General features: G+C 33.2%; 1 non-coding gene across 1 annotated transcript; it reads left to right on the forward strand.

Annotated features, from left to right (window-relative positions):
* The first annotated feature begins 12,465 nt into the window (after positions 1–12,465).
* On the forward strand, positions 12,466–12,572 carry LOC128040738 (small nucleolar RNA R71). The gene has a single exon (XR_008195544.1). It is a non-coding gene; the product is annotated as a small nucleolar RNA R71 (small nucleolar RNA).
* The last annotated feature ends 2,698 nt before the right edge of the window (positions 12,573–15,270 follow it).

Here is a 15,270-nt window from a genome sequence, read left to right on the forward strand (position 1 = left end):
ATGAATTCGAGTGAAATTGAGGTTCAATTTTATGTTTTCACTATTTTACTTATTTTACATTGTGTGGTGTTGGATAAAGCTTGTAAAATAGGTCAAAGCCTGAATGGCCTCGGTCTACATGCATCGAGCCAAAAAATTGTAAATAGATATAAAAAGTGCAGTAAGTTGCAAGTGTAATAGGTCTACTTGTAATATTTATAAAGATATACAATGGAATACCTTACAGTGTACTCCAACGATCAAATTCATAGGAGTTAGGTGATAAAATTTGAATTAATCAAAACGAGCATGAAAAATAAGAATTCTAAATAGCTAAATTATTTATTAATTATAGTACAACAAATCATAAACATTAATTGAGTATTAAACTAAATATAAGGACTTAATTGTAAAAATATCAAAAGTTGTAAGTGGATTAATCAAGACAAACAAGTGGGAATTGTTTAATTTTCATGTTTGCAATTAACTTTTGGATTAATGAATTTAAAAAATTACTTAATTTGATTAATTAATACGACCTATAATTTTACCCAATGTGCAATTTAGTCTAGTTTATCTTTCGATCTAACTTAAACTAAAAGGAACAATTCAATTTCTACTCAATAAGGTCTCCACTCGGTCTTTCTTATCTACATTTTGACCTCTAGTTGTCAATTCCAAGTTTCAATTCCTATTCAATTTAGTCTAATTATTCGATTAAATCCTGCTCGATGCCTTAGAAACACTTTAGAAACGATTTGGGACTAAATCGAAAACATTTGGAACATTTAAGAAAAAGTTGAAAAATTGAACTGCAAAGGCCACATGGTTGTATGGCTAGACCATGTGACTCACACGCTAAGACACACACACACATATCTTAGGTCTTGTAACAATCGAAATAGGGACACACGGCCATGTCCTAGCCCGTGTCCGTGCCAATGCAATTTTCGAAGTTGGGTCACATGACCAAACCACGTGCCCATGTAACTTTTGAAGTTGGGTCACACGGCTAAGCCACATGCCCTTGTACCAGGCCATGTAACTCTCGAAATAGCCACACGCCCGTGTACCAGGCTGTGTAATAGCCTAAGTTACATACATTAAAACCTACAATCGGTCAACCACCTAAAACCTTAACCTAAAAATTAAAAACTAAAGAATAAGATAAGAATAAGAACTCCACAAATTTTTTATAAAGTAGTATAAATACTACTTTTAATGTTGACTTAGCTTAGACAAAATTTCCCTCATTTCACACAACGCATATAGTTTGTCTTGACTAAAAACCCCTTCAAAATTTAGCTCGCCAAGCGTCAATGTTGCGACACAAAAGATCTTGTACTGTGACTAGTCTACTCCAAAATCTATATGACAGCTTGGGTGTCGTAACAAAATTGAGTAGGTTTTTTTTATTAAGCTGAATGGGAACTAATTAATTATCACCAGTTCACCTTTAGTGTTGTTTCTTGAAATTCAACTCTCAGGTTGGTAATCAGCTTCAAGTTCATGACTCCAAACATCTATTGTCGCAAAACCAATGGTAGACTCAAGGTTCCTTTATATATTTTCCTAAGTCACCTCTTGTACAAGCTAAAATTGGTTGTTATAGCTCAAAAGTCAAGATTTTTCCTAATTGGTCACAATGCACGATAAAATACACAAATTAACTATTTAAAAGGAAATTCAAAAGCTATTAAAAATAATACAATAACACATGAAATGCTTAATTAAAAGCTTTTTAAGTATACAAAAAAACTCAAGTTTCCATATCAAATTATGGCAGATCAAATTCCCCCACAAGAAAACACATAAAGCATCAAGAAACATGCGCAAAGATGACCCTTGAGCAAGAATAATGAAAGTAATTAGTCGATGGGTATATATAATATAAATGATTCTTCCATCATGCAACCTAAGCATGATATCTAAAGAATTTATAACTTCTAAAGTAAATCCTGAGAATTCACCAAATTAGAACATGAACAAGTATAGAGGTAATCATACGTAATTACCATCATTCATTCAAATCCATCCAAATTAATCTATATATACACAATTTTTATACAAGATAAAACTCAAGTCATTTGTTTCTCATAAGAAAAACAAGGAAAGAATTCATAAATTGAAAATTCAAGGTCACATAAGACTTCTAGTCTTGTACTATTCTGAAGGTTAAGAACAGTTCAATTTCAAAGGAAAGATATCATAAAAATTGTTCAAGCACTAGATTTAATTTAGCACATGATATTGTTCCCCAATTGCCTACAAACTTAACCAATATCCTCACCACTTTATGTCCCATTATCTTGCTTACCTTATTTCTCCAAAAGTTGTAAAGGGATTCAATTCAATTACCATAAGCATAAAAGCCTAGAAAATTTGTGAATTAACAAGCAAAACAAGATTATTTTCAGCTCAAAGAAAATTTTAACATTTTTCCACTAAATCTCTTATTCATTCTCAATTATTTCATTTGTTCTATACTCTTTTCATCTCTCACTAAGTGTAACGGGATTTTTGTTTTAGTGTACACAGTCAGTTAAGTAATAAGCAAGTAAAATGAGTTATCGTCTCCACAGGGACTGTGTGTTAATTGATTATTTGAAAAATTATAAATTCAAAATTTGGTATAAAACCACAATAATTTGAGTGATGATGATTTAACTAGATGCAAAATTGATCCCTAATGCAATTTTAAACTAGAATGCAAAATTATCTAAATGTATGAATGGATTTTACCAACAGAAACACAACTTCAACAATCAATAACATGTATACGCTAGGATAATTACATTAATCAGCTTAATTCATTTTCATCATGCTTAACAATGTTTAGAAAACATTCCATGGCAACTCGATCTTTCATGAGTTTAGAAACCAAATTAAGTTATTTCGGATATTTTACTTAGTGAAACGTGCATTTAACTGATCATATTAAACTAAGGGTTTCTTAGTTTTTATGCGAGGAAACGAGGAGAATTAAGTTTGAAACAGTTTAATCACATAAACCTAAAAGTTATGCACGATAATAGAGCTAACTAATGATATTATGAACCTCTAATTTAGTTGGGTTTAATGTTCTAAATTGAGCGTTACAGTTTTCAATTATGTGTCTACTAGTCGTCGTCTGGTTAGGAATTCTTAGCTAATCTAAATGTATCCAATCACCTATGAGTGAAATACATCTTGATTTTAATTGAAAATTTGATCGACTAAGGCACAAACACGTTAAAAATTAATCAAACAAATATTATTGAATTAAAATAATCATCCTAGCTAAATAAAATACATTATCATTGTTGATTGCAATATCAATAAACACTTAGCAATCATGTTTAAATTAAACAACAAGGAGGAAAGAGTAAATTCTAATTCAATTTAACTGTCTTTCGGATCTTTCTGACAAGGTGTTTCTCTGATTTACCCATTGCTCATTTGCTATGGGTTTCTCAAGGTGGCCGGCCAATAGATGGTCTTGTCAAGGCTTTTGTTGGCTAAAGAAAGGAAAGGAAAATGCAGTGGCTATGCGTTGGGAAAAAGGAGAGGGGAATAGAATGAGAGAAAAGAATGTAGAATGAAAGATGTGTTATGAATGAAGGGATGTTGGATGAGCGATGAGTAGTGTGGTATTTATTGGTGAAGGTGACTGTGAAGTTTACTAAAAATAGAGTTTAAAATCCTTCAATCTTCTCCATTGCATGATCAGCCACAAATTGTGGAAAGGGAGGTGGTTTGGTTGATTATTTCAAACATAAAATCATGTTATAATTAGCATAAAGGGATGGTTTCAAAGGCATAGTTTATGTGTTGGTTTCTGATTAAATTGCAACTATAAGGACCTCCAATGAAATATCCCAAAGCTGACTTTGGGGCAGCCATATGCTTGTGCCAAAATTGGGCTTGACTCCCCCTTGTTGGATGGTTTCATGATCCAAAAATTAATCAGACATGTCTACTTTGTAACACACTTTAACTGGGTCAAATTAGCATCTTTATGACCCAATTTTGCATGGTATTACCGTCCAAGTACGGTAGATGTGTTCATGTCCATGCATCCTTATGGTAATCTCATCTTCTATGGACCCACTACATAATAAAAATGAACATATTAATAATTAACATGAAAATAATATGATTTATGCACAAAAATCATGTAATACATAATGTCGCATACTTTATAAATTCATGTCCAATATTAACATTTAAATAAAATCCACTTAATTTAATGACAATTACTTAAGATTAATATAATTATTAAGTCAAAAGGTGGTAAAAATTTCTAGAAAATCCTATATAATTTCAACTTTACACACCCCCAAACTTGAACCGTTGCTCATCCCGAGTAATGGTTAGGCACAACAAACTTTTGATAAGACAACTTTTACAATATGGCTAAGAAGCATCAGTCTTTGCACATAATCATGCATCAATAAAATCATGCTCACAAATTATTTTTATTGATAAGTAACTTGAATACAAATATTATTTCCAAACTGTATACTAAGTACATAGTAATGTCAACATGAGTCATAGTATGCATGCATTTCAAAGTCATATATAACATTCACCAATCAATAAGCTTTCCTTATCAATCTAAACATAGCAATCACAAGGATTAATTAGTGGTCTTCATATGTTGAACTTAGCAATTCCTCTCTACTAATGTAGTCGGTATAATCATCAAATCAATAAGTCTTTAATTAGGTTGTAACAAGGCTAGGCTAAAGGTAGGAATAAAGAGAAGTGAATTTTTAGGTTTAATGCTCTTAACCCTAACTTTGTCTTGGATCCTTTTACGTCATAACCTTCATACAAATGGGTCTTTGGAACACCGCTAAACTTATTTGGAATTCATGCTCAACCTTTATTTTTCAGACTTTAAGCAAACTTCTTTGCTCTTTATTCTTTTGAACAAACATTTCTTTGTTCTTTCTTCTTTTTTTTTAACATGTGAAGAGCATGTAGATCTTTTGTATTTTTCCTCAAACATTGATCACCAAGACAAATTTAATTAAGATAGGTACACAAAATAGGATAAAATTAAAAAGATGATAATATGGCTCATGGTGTAGGTAATTTGCAATAAAAAGGTGATTAAGCTCAAAAGTAAAGTTTCAAGGGTTAATTTAATACAGTTAGCTTGAAAGGCTCAAACGTTCCAAAGAAGAGTGTCTATATCGTGTTTAAATTCTTATACCTCATAGGATTTCGCCTCAAGAAAGTTACTAAGTCAATTCTAAAGACTTACACCTTCATGCATGTCTACTTCCAAAGAAATTAAATTTTCATGGAAAATACTACATAAGACTAAAGAACATACAAGCATTCCATCACTCAAGATAACATAAAAATAAATTAGATGAAATCAAAAATCATGCTTGCATTTGAACAAACTTATGAACAAAAATACTCTCTGAACACTCATTTATTCCAGCATACTTAGGTGAAAATATTGAAACATACTTGCAAAATTTAAAAATTCATGCAAAATATTGCCTTCCCCCTTTAAACAGAAGCAATGTCCTCATTGCGAAAATAAAGTAATGAATGAAAATTGAACACTAGGTAGGCTTGTATGAAAACTGAGGTGAGTTATGAAGACTGCTTAAGTACCAAGTCTTTCTTAACAATCCAATCCTAGACATATTAAATCCCATTGCCACATCACTTTATTGTTTCTAATGAAGAGGCATAGAGCTTATTTTAATCATGCTTGCAATATCCTATTTATTATGTGAAAGCAAAATACTAGTTAGGGAATAAAAATAAATACCTAAAAAGAAATAAATACTAAAGACAAGAAATTCCCCCTTTTATTTATTTGATTTATACCCCTCGTCTTTCTCCTTTGATGCTTCATCCTTGCTTTCATCCTCATCTTCTTCTTTCCATGACTCGAAGATATAATCTGGGAACTTAGGAACAAAACTATTACAGAATCATCTTTAGTCTTCGTATATTTCCAATAAGCCTATTGTTGGTTATGCATAAATTTCATCATATCCATCATAATTGAAAATTCTGATTTCTTTATAGTATTTGAAGAATTGGACATAGGAATGGTCAACTCAGGATCAACACTTGGTTCAATGGGCTCATCAACATTCATCTCCTCTCTTGTTCAGAAATTTTTGGTTCCTTTATTGGTTCTTCTTCAGATTCTGCTTCTTCTCTTTCATCAACTAAGTCTACTTTCAATTTAGATTTGTTTGATGGCTCGTTAATTTCTGGTTTTGTTGGTTCACTCGGTTTCAACTCATGGACATTCTCCACTAACCTTTGAAGATCATGGGTTGTGATACAACCTTGAACATATGGGCCCTTTAGGTTTGCTTTTGTTTTAACTTGGGCCCTTAAGCAAAGTGAAGTTATCAATGATGGGAAGTAAGCACTTCCTGTCTTCTTTCTAGTACAATTGTGGATCTCCTTAAAAATAAGCTTCCCAACATTGATAACCTTTTTTTCATAATTTCAAAAGTATTTGCTCCAAGAGATGGTGGAACTATAAGATAGGCACGAAATAATGGACTTAGCACAACATTAAGCACTTGTTGAAGAAAATCTAAATTTATATTTGTCATCATGGCAAAGTAATCCTCTTCTTCAACATCAGGTAGGTTAAACAAATCATTAATGGACTTAGCAGTTAAAGGTACCTTCTTCTTATGAACAATAACTTCAGTAGCATCTGGCATAGTTAGGTCGGCATAGAACTCTCAAACTAACTCTTGTTCTAGAAATGATCGTGCATTACAAAAATAGTTCCAATTGAGGGAATCAATTGTCTTTTGTATCGGCCATGACACAACCATCTTATCATTGCTCTCCAAGTTGAAACCTTTTTCCAGCATCATGGGTTGATTTTTGAAGATAAAATCAAAACTTTCTTTTGCTTCCTCATCTTGGATAACAATTGGATTTTTGACAGAGATCTTAGAAGATCTAGTTCTTTTGCAAGACATGGTGATTTTCCCGAAAAATAGGTAGAATTTCAACAAAAGGAAGAGAAAAGAAATCAGCAAGGGATGGTAGCAAGATGTTTGCAGTGGCGATAGGTGTGCGGTGGCGATAAGGTTGCTCTAAAAAGACTCGGGGCAGAAAATAACGAGGGTTTTGTGACAAGAGAAGGAAATTAGAGAAATTCTTCTAGATTTAGACTGAGAACTGAGAGGAAAAAAATAAGTGGCTAGGGATTAAGCTAATTCCTTGAAGGGTTGTGAAAATTATGGTGGTACAGAGGGGTTTATATAGTGGTGAATTAGGGCAAATTTGTAGCAAAAGTTTAGCTACAAGGGTGACTTGGGCGGCAAGTATAGAGGAAGGGAAAAAGTGGTGGCAAAATTAAGGTTTATAGAGAACCATTAGATGACAATGTGAGGTAAATTTGTCTTCTTTGTTATTTCAGGCCTTGAGCCTAAACTGTATTTACAAACTATATTGCTTAAGATAAAATAAATTGATTTGTACTTGGGCCAATTTGACCCCCTTATTAAACAAATAAAATAAAATAAAATAAACATTAAAAACAAATATTAAAATGGAAATAAAATTTTCAAAGTTAATTAGAAATTTTCTTCTCAAAAGATTACATTAAATTAATTCTCAGGAAAGGTTGGAGGGGTCACAACGATCCCGCTTAAGTTTCAATCTCTTTAGACAAAAGTAATTAAATGTACTAATTTAAGAAAAATAATTTCTAATTTTTTATTAAAAAGTAAGATCATAAAAATGAAGGGTCTATTAATTTGAATGATGTTTTAATTCACTCAACTTCACCATTACAATAGTGCTTGAGAGGTTGACCATTAACTTTAAACGTACCTCCATGGTCGTCGTACAATTCTACAGCTTCATATAGATAAACTTAGTAGATGGTATAAGGTTCTCTCCGTCGAGATTTAAGCTTCCTAGGGAATAACCTTAGCCTTGAAATAAACAACACTTTTTAACCTTCTCTAAATTCATGAGGTTGTATACGACTGTCATACCATCTCTTAAATTTTTCTTTACACATCTTGGCATCCTCGTATGAAAATAACCTCAACTCTTCCAACTCATCAAGCTATGGCATCCTTCTCTCACCAGCTTGCTTAAGATCCAAATTTAATTGTTTTAAGGCCTAGTAAGCTTTATTTTCCAACTCAAGCAGCATATAACATGCCTTTCAATAAACTAGCCAATAGGGAGTCATTCTTAACGGTGTCTTAAAAGCAGTTCAATAGGCCCATAGAGCATCATCAAGCCTTCGAGACCAATCTTTTTCTGTTAGGGCATACTACCCTTTTAAGAATACCTTTGATTTCACAATTCACCCTTTTGACTTGTCCATTTGATTGTGGGCGATAGGCAGTAGCAATTTTATGTTTCACGTCGTAGTTATCAAGCAACCACTTAAGCCATTTATTTACAAAGTGAGATCCTTTATTACTAATTATAGCTCTAGAAGTCCTAATCCGTGTAAATACATGCTTATGTAGGAATCGTATGACTACCTTAGCATCATTTGTTGGGTATGCCTCAGCTTTAACCCACTCAGATACATAATCCACAGCTATCAAAATATATTTTTTCCCATAAGAATAAGGAAATGGGCCTAGAAAATCAATGCCCTATACGTCAAATAATTTAACCTCTAAAATATTTGTCAAGGGCATCTCGTCCCTCCATGGTATGTTTCCGGTTCTTTGGCATCTATAAGATTTTTTCACATATGCATATGCATCCTTAAACACTGTAGGCCAAAAGAATATTACTTGCAAAATCTTTGTTGCAGTGCCAGAACCACCAAAGTGACCCCCCACTCAGAGATGAATGGCAGTGGTACAAAATTTCGACAATCTCACTTCCAGCTACACACTTCCTAATTATGTTATTTGCATATTGTTTAAACAAAAATGGATCCTCTTAGAAATAATACCGACATGCTAAATAATTATTCCACATGTTAAATAATTGGCAAAATCAACAAACCAATGTGTTTCATGAATTCGACTTACCTCGAAGATATGCTCATCAGGAAAACTCTCATTAATTGGAACAAGTAAAGAAGTTAAATCATTTTGTTCCAACCTCGATAGATGATCAGCTACTTGATTTTCAACACCCTTTCTGTCTTGGACCTCAAGGTTAAATTCTTAGAGTAAAAGTATCCAACGAATTAATCTCGATTTAGCATCTTTCTTCATGAGTAAATACTTAATGGCCGCATGATTGGTAAACACTATAACTTTGGTACCTATAAGATATGAACAGAACTTGTTTAAAGCAAAAACTATAGTAAAGAGTTATTTTTTAGTTATCGTATAATTGAGTTGGGCTCCTACCAAAGTTCTGCTTGTATAGTAGATAGGATGAAACACTTTGTTTCTTTTTTGACTCATCACAACTCCAACAGCAAAACCGCTTACATCTCATCACAGCTCCAATTAGGTGTAACAATTATTGGGGCCGAGATTAACTGGCTTTTCAATTCATTGAAAGCTTCTAAACATGCTTTGTTAAAATAAAACACAATATCTTTTTCCAAAAGCATACATAAAGGTTTAGAAATATTCAAAAAATCTTTGATAAATCTACGATAAAAACCAGCATGGCCTAAGAAACTTCTAACTCCTTTCACACTAATTGGAGGCGGTAATATTTCAATTACGTCCATCTTTGCTTTATCTACTTCAATTCCTTTTTTGGAAATTTTATGTCTTAATGCAATTCCCTCCTTAACCATAAAATGTCATTTCTCCCAGTTAAGGACAAGATTCGTCTCATTGCATCTTTTTAGTACCTTAGCCAAATTACTCAAACAAACATCATAAGTGTTACCAAAAATAGAAAAATAATCCATGAAAACCTCAACAAATTTTTCAACCATATTAGTGAAAATTGCCATCATACATTGCTGAAATGTGGCAGGTGCGTTACATAAGCGAAAAGGCATTCACCTAAAAGCAAATGTACTATATGGATAGGTAATAGTAGTTTTACGCTGGTCTTCCAAGGCTACAACTATTTGGTTGTATCCCAAATATCCATCTAAAAAGTAGTAAAATTCGTTACTTGCCAGTCGATCTAACATCTAATCCATAAAAGATAATGGTAAATGGTCCTTACGAGTGGCTTTGTTCAATTTTCTATAGTCAATACAGATTCTCCAACTTGTGATAGTTCTCATCGAGATTAACTCATTACGTTCATTCTCGACAATCGTTATTACACCTTTCTTTGGTACACATTTTACCGGATTTACCCATGAACTATTTGAGATGGGGTAGATAATTCCTGCATCTAACCATTTGATCACTTCCTTCCATATTACCTCTTTCGTGATAGGGTTAAGTCTCTTTTTCCCATTGATTCTACCTCGCTCACCTTCTTATAAAATAATCTGATGCTTACACAAGGAATGACTTATACCTCGTATGTCAGCTATGGTCTAACCAATTGCCTTTTTTAAATTTCTTTGAAACAACAATCAATTGATCCTCTTGGTTTTCTTTAGTTCTATTGAAAACAATCACAGAAAAAGTAAAATTGTTACCTAAATAAGCATATTTTAAATGAGACAGAAGTACATTTAGTTCAAGCTTATGCAGTTCTTAGATTAAAAACTTGGGTTGTGTAAATTCCCAAACTTCCAACTCTAGCGGTTTGAACCGCAGTGGCTGAACATAACTCCTCAAATTGGCTTCCATCGAAGCCATGTTTTCATTACCTTTTTCATCTTCTAATTGTTCAAACCTTAAAGTGTTCTCCAACGGGTCTTCTTCAATATTGCTCTCCCATTGCATAGAAACTAAGGTTTCTAATTCCTCTATTACTGAACATTCCTCCATCAGATCGGTAAATTTCATGGCCTTCAGAATGTTAAATGTTACCTGGTCATCTTGAAATCTCATTGTGAGCTCTCCGTTTTGCACATCTATCAATGTTCTTCACATGGCTAGAAAAGGTCTGCCTAGGATGATCAGAACTTCTTTATCTGCTTCACAGCCTAACACAACAAAGTTAGTAGGAAAAATAAACTTATCAACTCTTACCAAAACATCCTCAATCTTTCCTTTGGGATATGCTAAAGATCGACCCACAAGTTGAAGTGTCACAGTAGTGGGTATTACTTCACTTATTCCTAACAATTTGAAAATAGATTTGGGCATCAAGTTTATGCTTGCTCCAAGGTCGTACAAAACTTTACCACAGTGAGATTCTCCAATGTTATAGGGTATCGTAAAGCTTCCAAGGTCTTTAAATTTTGGAGGTAGCGTGTTTTGTAAGAATGCACTGCACTCCTTCGTCAAAGAAACAGTCTCATACTCACCAATTCCTTTCTTCTTGGACAAAATATCCTTCATAAACTTCACGTAGTTGGGCATTTTTTCTAAAACCTCCACCAACAGGATATTAATGTGTAGTTTCTTTAGAACATCCAAGAACTTCTTGAATTGTACCTCATGTTTTTGCTTATGCTGCTGAAGTCTTTGAGGATATGGAACTTTAGGTTGAAATGGACAACTTTTCGGAGGAGGCAAATCTACAAAAGAAGGTGTCAGCTTTTCAAAATTCCTAGTTTAGGATTTATCTCGTCAGAACTTTCAGCATCTGGCTTTTTTAGTGTAGGAACTTCAACTATTGGTTGACTTTCCTTCTCTTTAGTAGGCTCATCTTCAATCACAACCTCCTTGGGTTCCAAAATCTTACCACTTCGTAATGCAACTACCTTGCAATGTTCCTTATCAAAATTCCTTGGATTTTTCGTATCGCTCAGCAAGGCTTCTTATGGTATACTACGAAACTTAGTAGCTAATTGATCTATTTGGTTCTCTATATTTTTTAGTGTTGCTGCTTGACTTTTGGATCAAAGCGTCATTTTTCACCATGTACGCCTTCAACAAGTCTTCCAAACTGTTTGATGATTCAGCTTGAGGTGGTTTTAGGGCTTTTTGACTAAACCTTTGAGATTGGTTGGGTCTACGCTGCATATAAGTGTTCGGTCCATTTCCTTGGTTGCTCTAGGAAAAGTTCAGGTGATTACGCTACGCAGGATTGTAGAATTTAGACTGCAGTCTTTGTCCACTAATATTTTAATACCTATTCCTTACATAATACATAGATTCTGGGTTTGAAGGGCAATTCTCGAAAGAATGACCATCCCCACAATATACGCAGGAAACTGCATCATACTAACTTCGTGATTGAGCTACAAAATTATTAGAAGTATTAGTGGTAAATTGTTTTAGCATAGAGAATATAGAAGATACCTTAGTAGAGAGTGAAGTGAGAGCACCAACTTTATAAACTCTGACTACTCATCTTCCTGAAATTGCTCGATTTGTCGGCCATTGGTAGTTGTTGCTAGCAATCCTTTTGATGATCTCGTAAGCCTTGTTATAAGAATTAGAAAAAATTGCACCATTCATAGAAGTATCCACCATCAATCTTGTATGTGCATTGAGACCGTTATAAAATGTCTCCAATTAGATACAATGAAGAATCCCATAATGAGGACACTTATCAAGCAATTCCTTGAATCTTTCCCACTCCTTGTATAAGGACTCATCATCCAATTATTGAAAAGTAGTTATCTCATTTCGCAACTTCGTGTTCTTACTCGGTGGAAAGAATTTTACGAAAAACCTTTCTGCTAATTCTTTCCATGTAGATATTGAACTTGGTGGCAATGAATTCAGCCATGCCTGTGCTCAATCTCACAATCAGTATGGAAACAACTTCAACTTTAATGCATCTTCAGTCACACCAGCTATCTTAAATGAATCACTCACCTCCACGAATAATCGAAGGTGAAGATATGGATCTTCTATGGCCATACCACTAAACTGGCCCACCATTTGGAGCATTTGAAACATCACTTGTTTCAATTCGAATTGGGGTGCCTCGATATCCGACCTCCTAATTCTTAGATTTAACTCATTGAAGAGTGGCACAGCGTATTGTCTGATGGCACAATCCTCATCATTTAGAATAAGGATTGGGTTGTACACATGGTTGCCTCCATTACCTTGTCAATAATTTTGATTTCCAAGGTCTATCTCGACTTTTCTTTGAGCAAATCTCTCGCGTCTTCTATGTCTATATGTCCGCTCAATTTCAGGGTCTATAAGTAATAGATCGAAGATTCGATCTATACTCATAAACATCTAATAAATAAATCACAGATAAAGAATAAAGAATAAATTACTAATGTTAGATATTAGAATAAATTACCATTCGCAGACAAATGGGCAAGCTGAACTGGCAAATAAGGAGATCAAAGGCATACTTGAGAAGGTAGTCTGCCTGAACCAACGAGATTGATCCACAAGATTAGATGATGCTTTATGGGCTTACAGAACAGCATACAAGACACCATTAGGGATGCCACCCTATAGGTTGGTCTTTGGGAAAGCCTGCCATCTACCATTAGAGTTAGAGTACAAAGCTTACTAGGCTCTTCAACGGCTTAATTTGGATCCTAAGCTCCCGAAAGAGAAACAGATGTTCCAACTCAATGAGTTAGAAGAGTTCCGAATGTTCTTGTAACAGCCTGATTTTGGGGCTAGATGGAACAATGGTTTCGGGACCACAAATTCGACAAGAAAAAAATTTATTTTAAAATTATGACATGGGTTGCATTATGATAGGTATGTTGCATGAAAATACTGATATGGTAAATTAAGAAAATATAGTGATAAAATGGGTAATTGAGTTATGTCAACATTGGAAAGTATATTTATGACATATTAATCCAAGAAAGGATTAAATTGCAAAAGTGAGAAAAGTTTTGTTGCCCAAGAGTAAATACTCAAAACTTGAGGGGTTAAAGTGTAAATATGAAAAAGTTGAAGGACCAATAGTGTAAATATTTTAAGGGAAGAATAATCTAGAAACTAAGAAAAATGGATGGATTAGGACCAAATTGAAAAAGGTGAAGAAGTTTGAGGGGCTAAATCACAATTTTACCAAATTAAGTGATGACTCAAGGACGGAATTTTAAAAGATCATAAAGGGCAAAATGGTCAATTAGAAGAGAGAGAAATCTAGAAGATAATGATGATGTTGGAGATATTTTAGATTAATAAATAAATAAATATTAGTTTATTAATATTTTAATTTGATTTTTTTAATGATATTATTTTATTGTTATTAATTTATTTAGTATATATATATATGTGGAAAGAAGGATGAAAAGTATCCATCCATTCTCACCATTTTTGCATGCATTAACGTGAGAAGAAGAGGGGAAGAAAGAAAGCTTTGCTTTCTTTACAATTTGGTCCTTTCACCAAAATCCACCATTTTCACTTAGAAATCAAAAGAATTTCCATATCCATCAAGAGAGAAAGATGGCAAGGAGACTATGGGGAGCTAGAATATCAAGTTAGATTCAAGAAATAGAAGCTGGAGGAGGAGAAAATCAAGTTAAAGATTGAAATCAATGGCATAAGGTAAGAACATAAAGATTTTTATATACTTTTGAGTTTGATATTATTGAAAAGTAGGAAATTAATGTTAAGGTAAAGTTTCATTATATAAGGTTCTATATTCTTGTTATGTTAGTAAAGGAAATAAGAGAAAGTGATGAATATATTGAAGAGAAAGGAAAGGAAAGTGTTATAAATTTAGTTATCAACATTTTACACTAAAATAGTTTTGAAACAGCAGCAGTAGTCTGACTTTGAAAATCTACCAAAAATCATATGAATTGAATTAGAGGATGAAAAAAATATGAAATTAAAGCTTATTGAGTCTAGTTTCTCATAAAAGAAACAACGTAAGCAATGGAATTGTAAATTATGAGATATAATAGGTTTTGTGAGATAAGGTCAGAATGATTTCGGGTTCCCCTGTACTGACATTGGAAAATCAAAAACAAAATTGGAGAAAAATAATTAGTGGCTTAAATTTATATGTTTAAATCCTTACTGAGTCTATTTTAATATAAATAAACGGTAACATCATCTGAATCCCGTACGATGAGATAATTAATTTTTAGTGAAGAAGGGTCGAAACTGTCAGACAGCAGAACAGGGATGAGTTTAAAGAATAAACTGTACTTATTGGCTAAACTAAAAATTCTTAAAATTTTATGGTAAGAATATATGTGAGTCTAGTTTCATATAAAATTAACGCATCTCAATTTAGAGTTCTGTAGCTCAAGATATAAATAATTTAGTGACTATGACTCAGGTGGACAGCTTTGAATGAATATAAATAAATGTGAAATTATAGATAATGTTACATATAAGCATGTTATATATATTAAGGATGTGGAATGGAGAGGAGGAGGAGGAAAATAAG

This window comes from Gossypium raimondii, chromosome 4 (assembly GCF_025698545.1).
Source record: "Gossypium raimondii isolate GPD5lz chromosome 4, ASM2569854v1, whole genome shotgun sequence".
Classification (NCBI taxonomy): Eukaryota; Viridiplantae; Streptophyta; class Magnoliopsida; order Malvales; family Malvaceae; genus Gossypium; species Gossypium raimondii.